The following is an 11314-nucleotide window of genomic DNA, read 5'->3' as shown; positions in this document are numbered from 1 at the left end:
CTGTTGTGGACTTGTTCAAGGCCAGCCTAAAGAGCTCTGTATTCGACAATTCTCGCTCATTCATTTAAATTGAAATCAGTTTAATTTGTGATGATCTGTAACACAATGTAGTATATAGAATGGAATAGAAACATATTACAGCCCATTCACATTCAAGTACATTTACCTATTCAATCCTCATTAAGACGTTAACTGAGAAGCTGATGATCATTCATACACATTTTATTCTGCAGTTCATGAGCTTAGAAGACAGACATGCAATAACGTGAAAACTTCAATCAATCATGATTTGACATGAGGCAGAACTGTCTAAAGATGATTTTGCATGAGCGAGGAACCTTCAGCTAGTCCAGTACAGTGTGAAACCCAGAAAACAATTTTTTTCGCTAAAAGGTGGTCGTCCCTAAAAAAAGATCTGGAGACCGACTTCCTTGCAAAGGCAACTCTCTCACAAATGCATAAGCGTCAACTATCGTGCACTGACTGGGTTCACTGAAGCACCGCGGCACTGACAGCATGTCTTCCTTCTTCTCTAACTTCCCCAGGCATTGGGAACACGGTGCAAGCATGTCTTACTACAAACCTCAGACTCCCAGTGATGAGCCAGATTTTCCTTTTACAGGATAGTTGTGGATACTTTTAAAAACACACAAAATACAGTTCGAGACTGTACTGAAGATAACACTCAGGCTTAGTTCAATGCAGACAAATTTTCAGAACCCCCCCTCCCCCCTCACCCAATCAAATCGAGTGTTGAGCATTTTCTTAATTTAGAAATGAAGAAAAAATATATAAATTCAGACACTGAAATATAGTTTATAGGAAATTACAGCTAAAATTACAAGATATGAGTCTGAGACACACAAACGTCATTTAATACATAACAAAATACATAACAAATAGATGTGGTACATGAGGTGACTCAACGACACAGAGCACAAACAACACAGCACAGAGCAGACACAACTCAAACCATGACCAACACAGCACAGGGCAGACAAAACTCAATGTTAGCTAATTGTTCAATAAATTCTCAAAAGCATAAATGATGGCAAAGAAACCCCCTTAGAATTGTGGGACATCACGAACGCTCGTGCCACATTTTATTATTGCTGTCATGATTTTTTACAGAATTCCATACAGACATTTAATTTTATTACATGGTTTATATGGTTGCAAAACAGTTTAAGGACACCAGACCAGGAACACCAGTTGTCGATTGGATGCAATATCATATGCAGCTCATATTTCAGGTCTGCATTTCACTCTCATCTGCTAAATCTGAGAAGGGTTGCGCTGGGGAGGTGAGACCAGTCTAAGACAGCAGCAGAGAGCAGGGGGGCTAGATGCAAATGAAGCTATGAGTGTTAAGATTCATGGTTTCCCCTTTTCCACCCAGAGAGATAAGCAAACATCCATCCATCTTGTCACAAGCCCCAGGAATATTTGGCTTAGGATGAGTTGTTTTCCCTCTGCTCTTCCAACCAAATCAAATGACGTCTAATGTCTTCAGAGGTTTGGGTCTCCACAGAGATGAAAAGCAGCTTGATCTATTGAAAAATCATGATTTGATGTGATATCATTAAACACATACTGATCAAACATAACATTTCATATATCTCATAAGTATTATGCAGATGTGGGCTAACACATATCCAGATTTACTGCATCCTAGAACTCGCAAACATTCATACATCAGGTGAACATGACATGTTGAAAACCTGGAAAGACAAGACCATAGAATGTATTTTCATTTTTCAACATCAAAGGATTTTGAAATGAGGTGGGTGTTCTGTGGTCCACCACTACTCTCCCCTTTTGCACCTAATACCTTTACCTCTCCTACTGCAAATTAAACTTCTGCACAACTACAGGTAAACACCAGCTACTTCACATTTACCTTCCCACATAAGGGAATCTCCAGAGCTGAGAAACACCACACATCATACTTCCACACACGTTTATAGATTTTAATCGTGGACAATTCCCAGTATAGTGAGTCCCCCTCCTGTCATATATGACCAGTGGTGGAAAACAAGGACATGTACACATCTCCTCTGAACGTCAGGATGATTTCCAAAATTCTGTCCTTACGTACTTCAGAAGAGGTTTCACAATGGTACACGGTGGGCACAGAATCTTAGTAAGGTGCCCAGGCGTGACACCATGGATGACACAAGAACACAAACAACAATCTTTCTAATTTCTTAGTAATTAGATCACATATTAGATAGTCCATGGTTATTGGCAGATACGGAGACTAAATCTAAAGCAATTCCAGCAATGCTTTGTTCAGACGTAATCTCAGCAGTGAGAAAACCCCCCACACAATTACTATCAAATATCAAAGCCAACCAATACATTACACATCATTAAGACATGGCCTGTTGTGCTAGGGGATGTAATATGGAACGGAATAAGGGTCATTAATATTTTGAGCTTGTGAAATTATGTTCACAAATAAATATTAATGACCCTTATTTAATTTGTATTTCTGTAATGTAAGTCAATTTTCCAGTTGTTCAGCCCTGTGATGTTTTTGAAGCAGGAGCAGGTTGTGAGTGAAGAGACAAAAGATATTTAATAATCAGATAAACAAGAGAAAGCCAAGAAGCTTGTAAATGGAAAAGGAGCTTGCAGGACTCTTGGACGTGTGACATCAGGGTCCATTACTGCAAAGCACTGAACCAGGGCACCTGTGGAGTATAAATAAGGCAACATAAATAAGATGCAGGTGTGTGCAGTGATTACTACATGGGAGACTGAAGAGCAGGGAGTGGTAGAGAGCTGCAATTGGTGTGTGTTTTGGTGGTGTCCTGTGATTGGTCAGTGCTGCATTGGTGTCCTATGATTGGTGTGTGTTGTGGTGGTGTCCTGTGATTGGTCAGTGCTGCAGTGGTGTCCTGTGATTGGTGTGTGCTGCAGTGGTGTGGAGACAGACCTCGTCATGGCAGCTCCAGCTTTTGTAGGTCCTTAAACTAAATGCTCTTTATGTGTGCTCAGAAACTCACTCCTGTGCTAATGAAACCTCTAAACAGCTGGCAGTGAGAGCAAACGAGCAATAATCATTTGATCAAGCAAAGCTTCACTTTGGTAGAACATATGAAGCAACAGGCATTCTGAGGACGGGGGTGTCCTTCTCAATGAATATCTGAACCAGAACCAAACTAGAAGAACAAAACTATCTTCATATCTTCATTATACAAAGTGCTGCAATCCTTTTCACTTGTGAAATTTTACTTGTGTATACTTGTGTACACACACAAAAAAATAATAAATCCACAAAAAAATATAAGAAATGCTGGAGTTAATTACCCATGGGGAGTTAAAAACCTATTCAAATATATTCTCTATTTACACTTTGACCTGCACCTAGTAGTTGCAATTAGCCTATCTAATTAAAAGCAAATTGTATTGAAAATGTGAGTAACGATGGGTTATGATTGTTCAATCACAGACTAATTAGGTTGATCTGATAAACACACTGTAGCCAGAAGCACAAGATGGGAGGTGTGGGTGAAAATGTATCTAATATGGGTGGAGGAGGAAAGATCTCCACTGTGTAGCTCAGGATAATAGGAGGCTTTCACTTACTGGCTGACAGTCATCATGCATCCTGAGTCACCACATCCCTGGGAAATTTCGACTTCAATACATTCAGTGACATACTGTATATTCTTTTTGAGACCAAAGAAATAAAAGAGTGTGTAGTGCCAGTGCAGATTATTCAGGAAAGAACTGATAAGGGTGTCTGCCCCAGGGCTTTATGGGAAATAAGATAAACTGGAGCCCTCCTTTGAAAGCAGCCAAGCGTCAGCTTCATGCTGTCTTTAATCTAGGCGGACTCCGGGCTTCCTGACGGAATATGAGAAGAGGAGAGAGAGAGAGAGGTGAAGCAGAGGGGGAGTGAACCCATGGTGAGCCTCTGGGTTTCTGCACGGGGGGGGACGCAGACCGTGCTCCAGCACCCGTTCCTGTGGTTGAGACACCCAGGTGATGCGAGCAAGGCTGACGCAAGGGTAATGGGGAGGGTGTGATTACACTTCAGGAGTGGCTGCGGTGCAGTTGTAAGGAGACCGTTTGTTAGCAGCCGTGTGCAAGATGTACACTGATGGGCGATTACTTTCCCCAATCATGCGTGTTGGGGTACAATCATCTCTCCTGCGGTTCACTCAAGGGAAGGGGAAGCTGACAGAGAGGACACAGTCTCCCTGTTATTCAAATCTCTGAGGCTATTTCAATTTGAGAATCGCTCCGATTTTTGACATGCTCCAATCCCACATGCCTGGAAGAATTACGGACTTCATGTCCATCTTAGAAAGGCTAGTCAGTGTTGTGGTGAGATTAAGCATGCTTTGAGAATAAGATGTTTTAATAATACCAAACCTGTTATCAATAATATGGCTACATCTGTGTCACCCACCCAAGGCCTGTTATCAAGGAGCTGTGAGTATATATCTAATCCACCAGTTCTTCCACTTTCAGACACAGGACTTGTCTGCAGACCTCCTCCCATGTCTGCCAACAGGTCTGCACTGGATCAGGGAAAAGCTTTGCAGGGCTTTTAGAAAACCCGAGGCATCTGCTAGTTTGATCCTGTCTCCTCACATTCCATAGTGAGCCGTGTCATGATCAGCCTGGAGCAGAGCGTTTGTGTACTACTGCACGCAAAAAAGGTGGAAGTGTTCAACAATGCACTATTATCAACATTACACTATTATCAACAAGACACTATTATCAACATTACACCCTCAACAACATTACACTATTATCAACATTACACCGTTATCAACATTACATCATTATCAACATTACACTATTACCAACATTACACTACTATCAACATTACACTGTTATCAACATTAAACCGTTATCAACATTACACACTATTATCAACATTACACTGTTATCAATATTACACATTTATAATATTGCACATACATTAGCAATTTGACACTATTATCAACATTGCATTGTTAGCAATATTACACTATTATCAATATTACAAATGCATCATGCTAAGTAAACACTTTATAACAATTGGATTGTATCCTGTCCATGTCCTGTATTCTATGTCCTGTATCCAGTCCATGTCCTGTATTCTGTCTATGTCTTGTGTCCTGTCCATGTCCTGTATTCTGACTATGTCCTGTATCCTGTCCATGTCCTGTAAAGTTCATGACCAAATTTTTTTCATGAGTGATCTGCTTTGAACCAGTTGGTGGGTTTCTAACATACTTTTATACTTTAAATGCTCTTCTAAATATTGCTTATTAAGGATGCAGCATAAAGTAAAATATGTATATTTATAAATATGCAAAAACATCACCCTTTGTTCAGCACAGATCAGCCACGAAAGAGGTCATACTGGAAGTACAGCGGAAAGCAGACAACAAGACAAGCTGTCATCATTTAACTTCTGCCTATACAGACGTGACAAAAAATGGATTGGTATCCAATCATTACACCACTAGAGCGGCTGTAGCTAATAGGTAATGGTGAATGTGAATGGAACTACTACTGCAGGGCTCTGTGCTGTGCAGTAAGGAGGAGTAAGGTGGAGTCAGGTGGAGTAAGGTAGAGCAAGGTAAGGGGGAGTATGGAGGAGTAAGGTAGAGTAAGGTGGAGTCAGGTAGAGTAAGGAGAAGTCAGGAGGAATAAGGAGCAGTAAAGTGGAGTAAGGTAGAGAAAGAGGAGTAAGGAGGAGTAAAGTAGAGTAAGGTGGAGTCAGGTGGAGTAAGGAGGAGTAAAGTGGAGTAAGGTAGAGAAAGGGGAGTAAGGAGGAGTCAGGTGGAGTAAGGAGGAGTAAAGTGGAGTAAGGTAGAGAAAGGGGAGTAAGGAGGAGTCAGGTGGAGTAAGGAGGAGTAAAGTGGAGTAAGGTGGAGTCAGGGGGAGTAAGGAGGAGTAAGGGGGAGTAAAGTGGAGTAAGGTCCATGAAGACTGCAGAAGAGGATGTGACCTGGCCTTGTTCTGGCACTGCAGCCATTACATTTCCAGGCTTCCACAATGCTGCATGCTTAATCATAGGGTATCATTACATAAGCACACTTTCACTGTCTGTCACTCTGTCTGTGACAATTAATGACTTGTTTCTGGCAAAACTCGCAATAGCCATTAAAATCATATGGAGTAGGTCCACAAGGAATTATGAGTCACATCAATTAACTAACACTACTGCAGCCAATTAGGCAGGAACAGTGACGTGGGTGCTTCATATGCACGAATGGCGTGTGTGTGTGGGTGTGTGTCTGTGTGTGTGTGTTTGTGTGTGTGTTGCAAATGAGGCAGGGAGTCAAGACAGCTGACATTTAAAAGTGAGTTATAACAAGTTATAGACAGTGTGCAGTAAAAATACCATTTTGATGAATGAATCATGTCATTCTGATGTCTGTGTGAATTAGTGGTCTTTATGAACACCGCAGCAGAACGTGGAAGAGTTCAGCCCACATACACCTACAATGTCTTATGCAACAGCACTTTATTTTTCACAGGTCTACCAGACATAATTCATTTCAGTGGAAAATGGGTGGATTGAAATGGATGGATGAAGATGGATGTTCTTGCTTTTATATTCAAAAACACATTTCATTAATAATTAAAGAATTTTACTAGTCTGCATTAATGGAATCATTATCTCAATATCAATATCCCCAGTGATGCTTATGTGAGTTTCCCCAAGCTATACAGCCTTAAATCAGAGAATGAAAGCTTTTGATTGATCCTATCTGCAGATTTCACGCTGAGAACAATATATGGATAAATATTCTGATTTCACCCCCATGATGTTCATTCATACCTGAAATTCCCCATGAAATTATTGTTTTTTTTTGCTTTCCCAATAGGACTGCTTGGATGTGTCTGAAGTCATGCAAACCTCTCTCTCTCTCTCTCACACACACACACACACACACACACTCTGAGTGGGTGGAAAATACACATGCATTAAAAAGACATTTCCACTGCTATAAAAATGAATGCACAAGCATGATTGGGTATTCAGCAAATCAATAAATTCCAATTTCAGATGGAAATAAGGAGTGCTGCATGAATGAACAGAGCTTGTGTTGGAGTACAGTGTCTCTGCTCTGTGTTTGGGGATAGTGCGGTTTGATGGACTGGCCTCAGTCTGCCCACACCCTGGTCTGCCCTTCTCCCTGCCATGTTAAGCCTCTCTGGTCTCCATGGCGAACTGTTTGGAGGTGGAGTCCAATGAGTTTTGCTCTCCACACGGTGTGGAGAGCATTAATCAGCTGTCTATGGAGCGTGACTACAGCTCAGAGAGAGAGAGAGGGAGAGAAAGAAAGAGAGAGAGAGAGAGAGAGAGAGAGAGAGAGAGAGAGAGTGACAGTGGGCAGTAAAAAGTTTGCTGGACTTTTCCAAGACATCGTTTAATTGGATATGGGTGATTGGCTTGGATTGGTCTGTACCACAGCGCTAAGTCAAACTGCCTTGGTCAGAAATGAAAAGAAACTGATGTCATTTTTCTAAAGCGATAACAAGATTCTTCTGAAAGCAGGCTATGTGTACTCTCAGACAGACCGACAAGGGCTGGTGAATCGTTTATCTTACATGATAAGGAAAGCAGTTGTAGATTAGACTAGTGCCTGATTGTTTTATCACCTGTGTCAACAGACTGACATTAACAGTCATTACAGTAAAAATAAATAAATAAAACATTAAAAACAACATGTTCATCAGTCCTTAAAGCTAAACCCTGTTTAGAAACAATTTCTGGAGTAAAATATGAGTACAAATGGCAGAATGGAATTTCAAACTTTACTGCATATAATAACATTATTGTTGATTATTGATAATGTGAAAAAACAATCTTCAAAAGTCACATAAAATTCAAGAATCTGACATTAACTCTTTACAGCTAGCAAAGTTACAAATATAGCATTATTTTTCAAAAGTGAGAGAGGCCTTTTGATTGAACTGCACAGAAACATCTAATTTGGTCAAATCGCCAAAGGATTATTAGTTACTAGCATATAAATTTATCATAATTGTGATCATTTTGGAGAAAAAAAACACTAAAAAGCTCATTACTTGTTTCTTTTTATATTGAATCCACATTACTACACTCCATGATTATTTATACAGTTCTGGCATGTCTTGCATGAATAAATAGTTTAACCACAGCAGTGATTTTATTTATAAGAATGTGATATCTTTCTGAGCTTGTTTAAAAAAAAATCATTTTGATGATTCAGTAGTATACAATAGGTCATTTACAGCAATATGTGTGGTTTCTGATGAACCTCGTCTGAAAGAGGTGTCATTGACCTTTTCAATGTACTCAGTGTAAAAATAGACACCTGGTGCAGCATAGTTGGTCACGTAAGACCACTCGATAATTGAAGTGTCAGAATGATAAATCAGTGATGTATTAAGAGGATGCAGTTCAGCAAAGACAAGCGCAAATACTAGCTAGGCTAGAGGTAAATGGGTAAACATCTTGTATCAGTCATGAATGATGAACTGCCAGCTCTACACAAAGAAGTGGATCTATGATCCCATTATAACTATGGGATTCATCAAGAAGTCCGATGCACAAGAGGCGGAGTCTAATTCATGTGGAGACTTCCTCCCACACCATTGCATGGACGGATGTCCATCAATGGAACTGAAGCCTGCTTGTTAAGTAACTGAAGCAGGTCCTACTGTGTGTGTGTGTGTGGGGGGGGGGGGGGGGGGGCATTTTGAGGATGGATGGAAGGATTGAAGGAGAGAAGAGGCCACTGAGCATGAAGAAGGCCTGCTGTCATTATGGTATGAATGAGTGTGCATATCAAAGAGTCTTCACCACCACAGATGGAACAGGGATCCTTGCCCACGCAGGTCACATGACTTTTTGTTCCCCAAACTTTTGTCGTCTGCGATAATGAGTTTGGCTGTCGCCCTTCCTCATCATAGTTCTTCCTTTGATTTTCTTCCCGCCAAACAAAGAATCTTCTGATCACAGCGAAGTACATTTGAGAAAGACAGGGAGGAAAAAAATCAATGTCACCATTCTTCAGACAGATACAAAAGCTACAAGTCCTCAATGATGTTCTCCGTGTAGCTTTATCAGTTTGCTTACCACTATACGCACAGAGGTGAGAGCTTCCTAATGGCTACTTGGGCTAGATAAAATGTTTTACCTCTTAACATTTGCACTAATTTGCAAATACATGAAACGGTAAAGGATTTGTGTGTTTGTGTGTGGGACTCTTGGTAATATGTCCATTTCACTCACACCTGTATGCCTTGCCTTAAATGCAGCATCCCAGGGGCCTCAGAGGGCAGATGCCTCATTGGCTCTCACTCCAACCTCCATTGACAACAACGGAACAATATGTAGAGCCACCAAACATGTTCAACAGTAAATGCATCCTGAAAAGGATCTAGAAGGTTTTAATGGAAAAGTCATAATGGTGTATCAGTTCCTCCCAGCTCATGTTGGCAAGAATCCTTTAATTGAATTAACATGGCTGTGATAATTATCAAGATTTCACAAGAAACAAAGAATAGATGCAAATGACTTTACGTTATTGATTCAGCTACCTTATCAGACCAAACCCAATCACTCAGAAAACACAGTGCTCACTCTAATGAGCAGTCATGGACATCTTATTTCTCTAGTGTGTTTGTAATAATATATCAAACCTTGCAATCACTCTCTTGATTTGGCCCGAGGGGACTCATTTGGTGATTGGCATTTAATTCCCTCACAGTTGGGTGACTTTCTGATGTGTGGTCCAGAGACTGCTCTCATGACCTGCCTCCCAATCACACGGTGTGAGGCGCCAGGCTGTCTGTGATTGCCTCTGCCTATGATTAGGGGAACGTTCAAGCCTTCTGTGTAAGAGATGCTTTACACTGTCAAAAGTGATTTTCTAAGACAAGGGGCATATTTTTCAATACAACACAATCATAAAGGTACCTACACAGCGATTTACCAATCATCTTTAGACACCGTCACCACATAGGATATTTTCTCAGTGTGCTAGGTATTTTTTATTATATGTCATATTTCACTTAAACAAGAAATACCCCTTGACAACTATACTTATTTGGATGCCTATTTACAATTTTCTTAGTCTTTTCAAGTGCCAGGACATATTAATGAAACTAGCAGGACAGAACTAGTAGTAGCACAAGCAAAAGACACAGTAGCACTTGTGCATCTGTCCCTGATGCGAACAAGGTATAATTCTTCTAATAAAGTTTAGTCTTTGTACTCCAACTTACACGTTGCACCACTGTCTTCTGTTTGACTGCCGTGCTAAAGGCTCATAAAGGTGCAATTACCATATCTTGCCAACGTCATCGGTTAAGCTGTTTTATCATGTAAATTCCACAGTGCTTTAGTGAATCTTAGCAAGCAAACTACAGCGCAGCTGCATAAACTGACATGCAAATGAAGCATTCAGACAAAAGTCAAAGAATGGAAGACGCGCTTTCCAGATCTTCAGTGTCTATCCATACAGACGCCATGTCTGCAAAGTCTGGTCCTTGAAGAATGGGCACATAGGTTGTGAATAAAACGTAATAACTGCAATTCATCATGACTAGATCTCAATCTCCAGAGCAGTGTGCAAGATATAATAAAAGCATGAATGAATCTGCATCTAAAGCCAAGTCAAAGCTCTAAATAGACAGAGGAGATATTTACATAGTAAATGCCCTCCTGCCTCCCTGCCAGGGTGCATCCGTGCACCAGGAGCTCAGGGTTCGAGCTGATTGCAGTCGACTCCTCTGAAGTGGCAGGAACAATGAATCCTAATGGCACGGCCATCTCCAAATATTGTGCACAGTGGCGGAATACAGATGAAGTCTGTGTACCTCTGAGGGGCTTCGCTGGGTGTCAGCTGCATTGCTCAATTTCCTGAGTTGTGTTCAGTCTTCAGGTCTGTCCACATCAGCAGAGAATAAAAATGGGTGAATTAAGTCGCTGTCAGCCTAACAAGCTGTTCATCACTTTTTTTTTTTTACTCTAGCACATGTCGCTGGGCATTTCTGCTGCACACTGTGTAATACCGATCGTCTTTCTGCCTTGTTGTCTCTGGGTGGGGCATGTTGTCTCCTGCATGAGGGTAGTTAGGAGCGCCTGCCTGAGCCTGTTAGAGAGGTGTAGAAGAAAAAGATTTTCACAGCTCTTTAGTGCTGCCTCCCCGCATGCTAACACAAGCACTCATGTAAACCCCTAGCTCTGGCTAAAGAACTGACAAATCACCCCTGACTGATGTGAATGGAGAGAACGCATGAACTGAGCCTGGCTTTAGATCAGGTCAACGAGATTGATGCTGACATCTGATAAAAGCTGATTCCT

At 41.0% G+C, this 11314-nt stretch overlaps 1 long non-coding RNA gene across 1 annotated transcript; it reads right to left on the bottom strand.

The window, feature by feature from the left end:
• Positions 1-8696: 8696 nt before the first annotated feature.
• On the bottom strand, positions 8697-11095 carry LOC143517089 (uncharacterized). The gene is made up of 2 exons (XR_013131841.1): positions 10658-11095; positions 8697-9813 (listed from the first exon to the last, which is right to left on the bottom strand). It is a non-coding gene; the product is annotated as an uncharacterized LOC143517089 (long non-coding RNA).
• Between the last annotated feature and the right edge of the window lie 219 nt (positions 11096-11314).

The sequence above is a fragment of the Brachyhypopomus gauderio genome, chromosome 6, assembly GCF_052324685.1.
Source record: "Brachyhypopomus gauderio isolate BG-103 chromosome 6, BGAUD_0.2, whole genome shotgun sequence".
Classification (NCBI taxonomy): domain Eukaryota; kingdom Metazoa; phylum Chordata; class Actinopteri; order Gymnotiformes; family Hypopomidae; genus Brachyhypopomus; species Brachyhypopomus gauderio.
The sequence above is the reverse complement of the archived record's forward strand: the minus strand, read 5'-3'. Positions and strand labels throughout refer to the sequence as shown.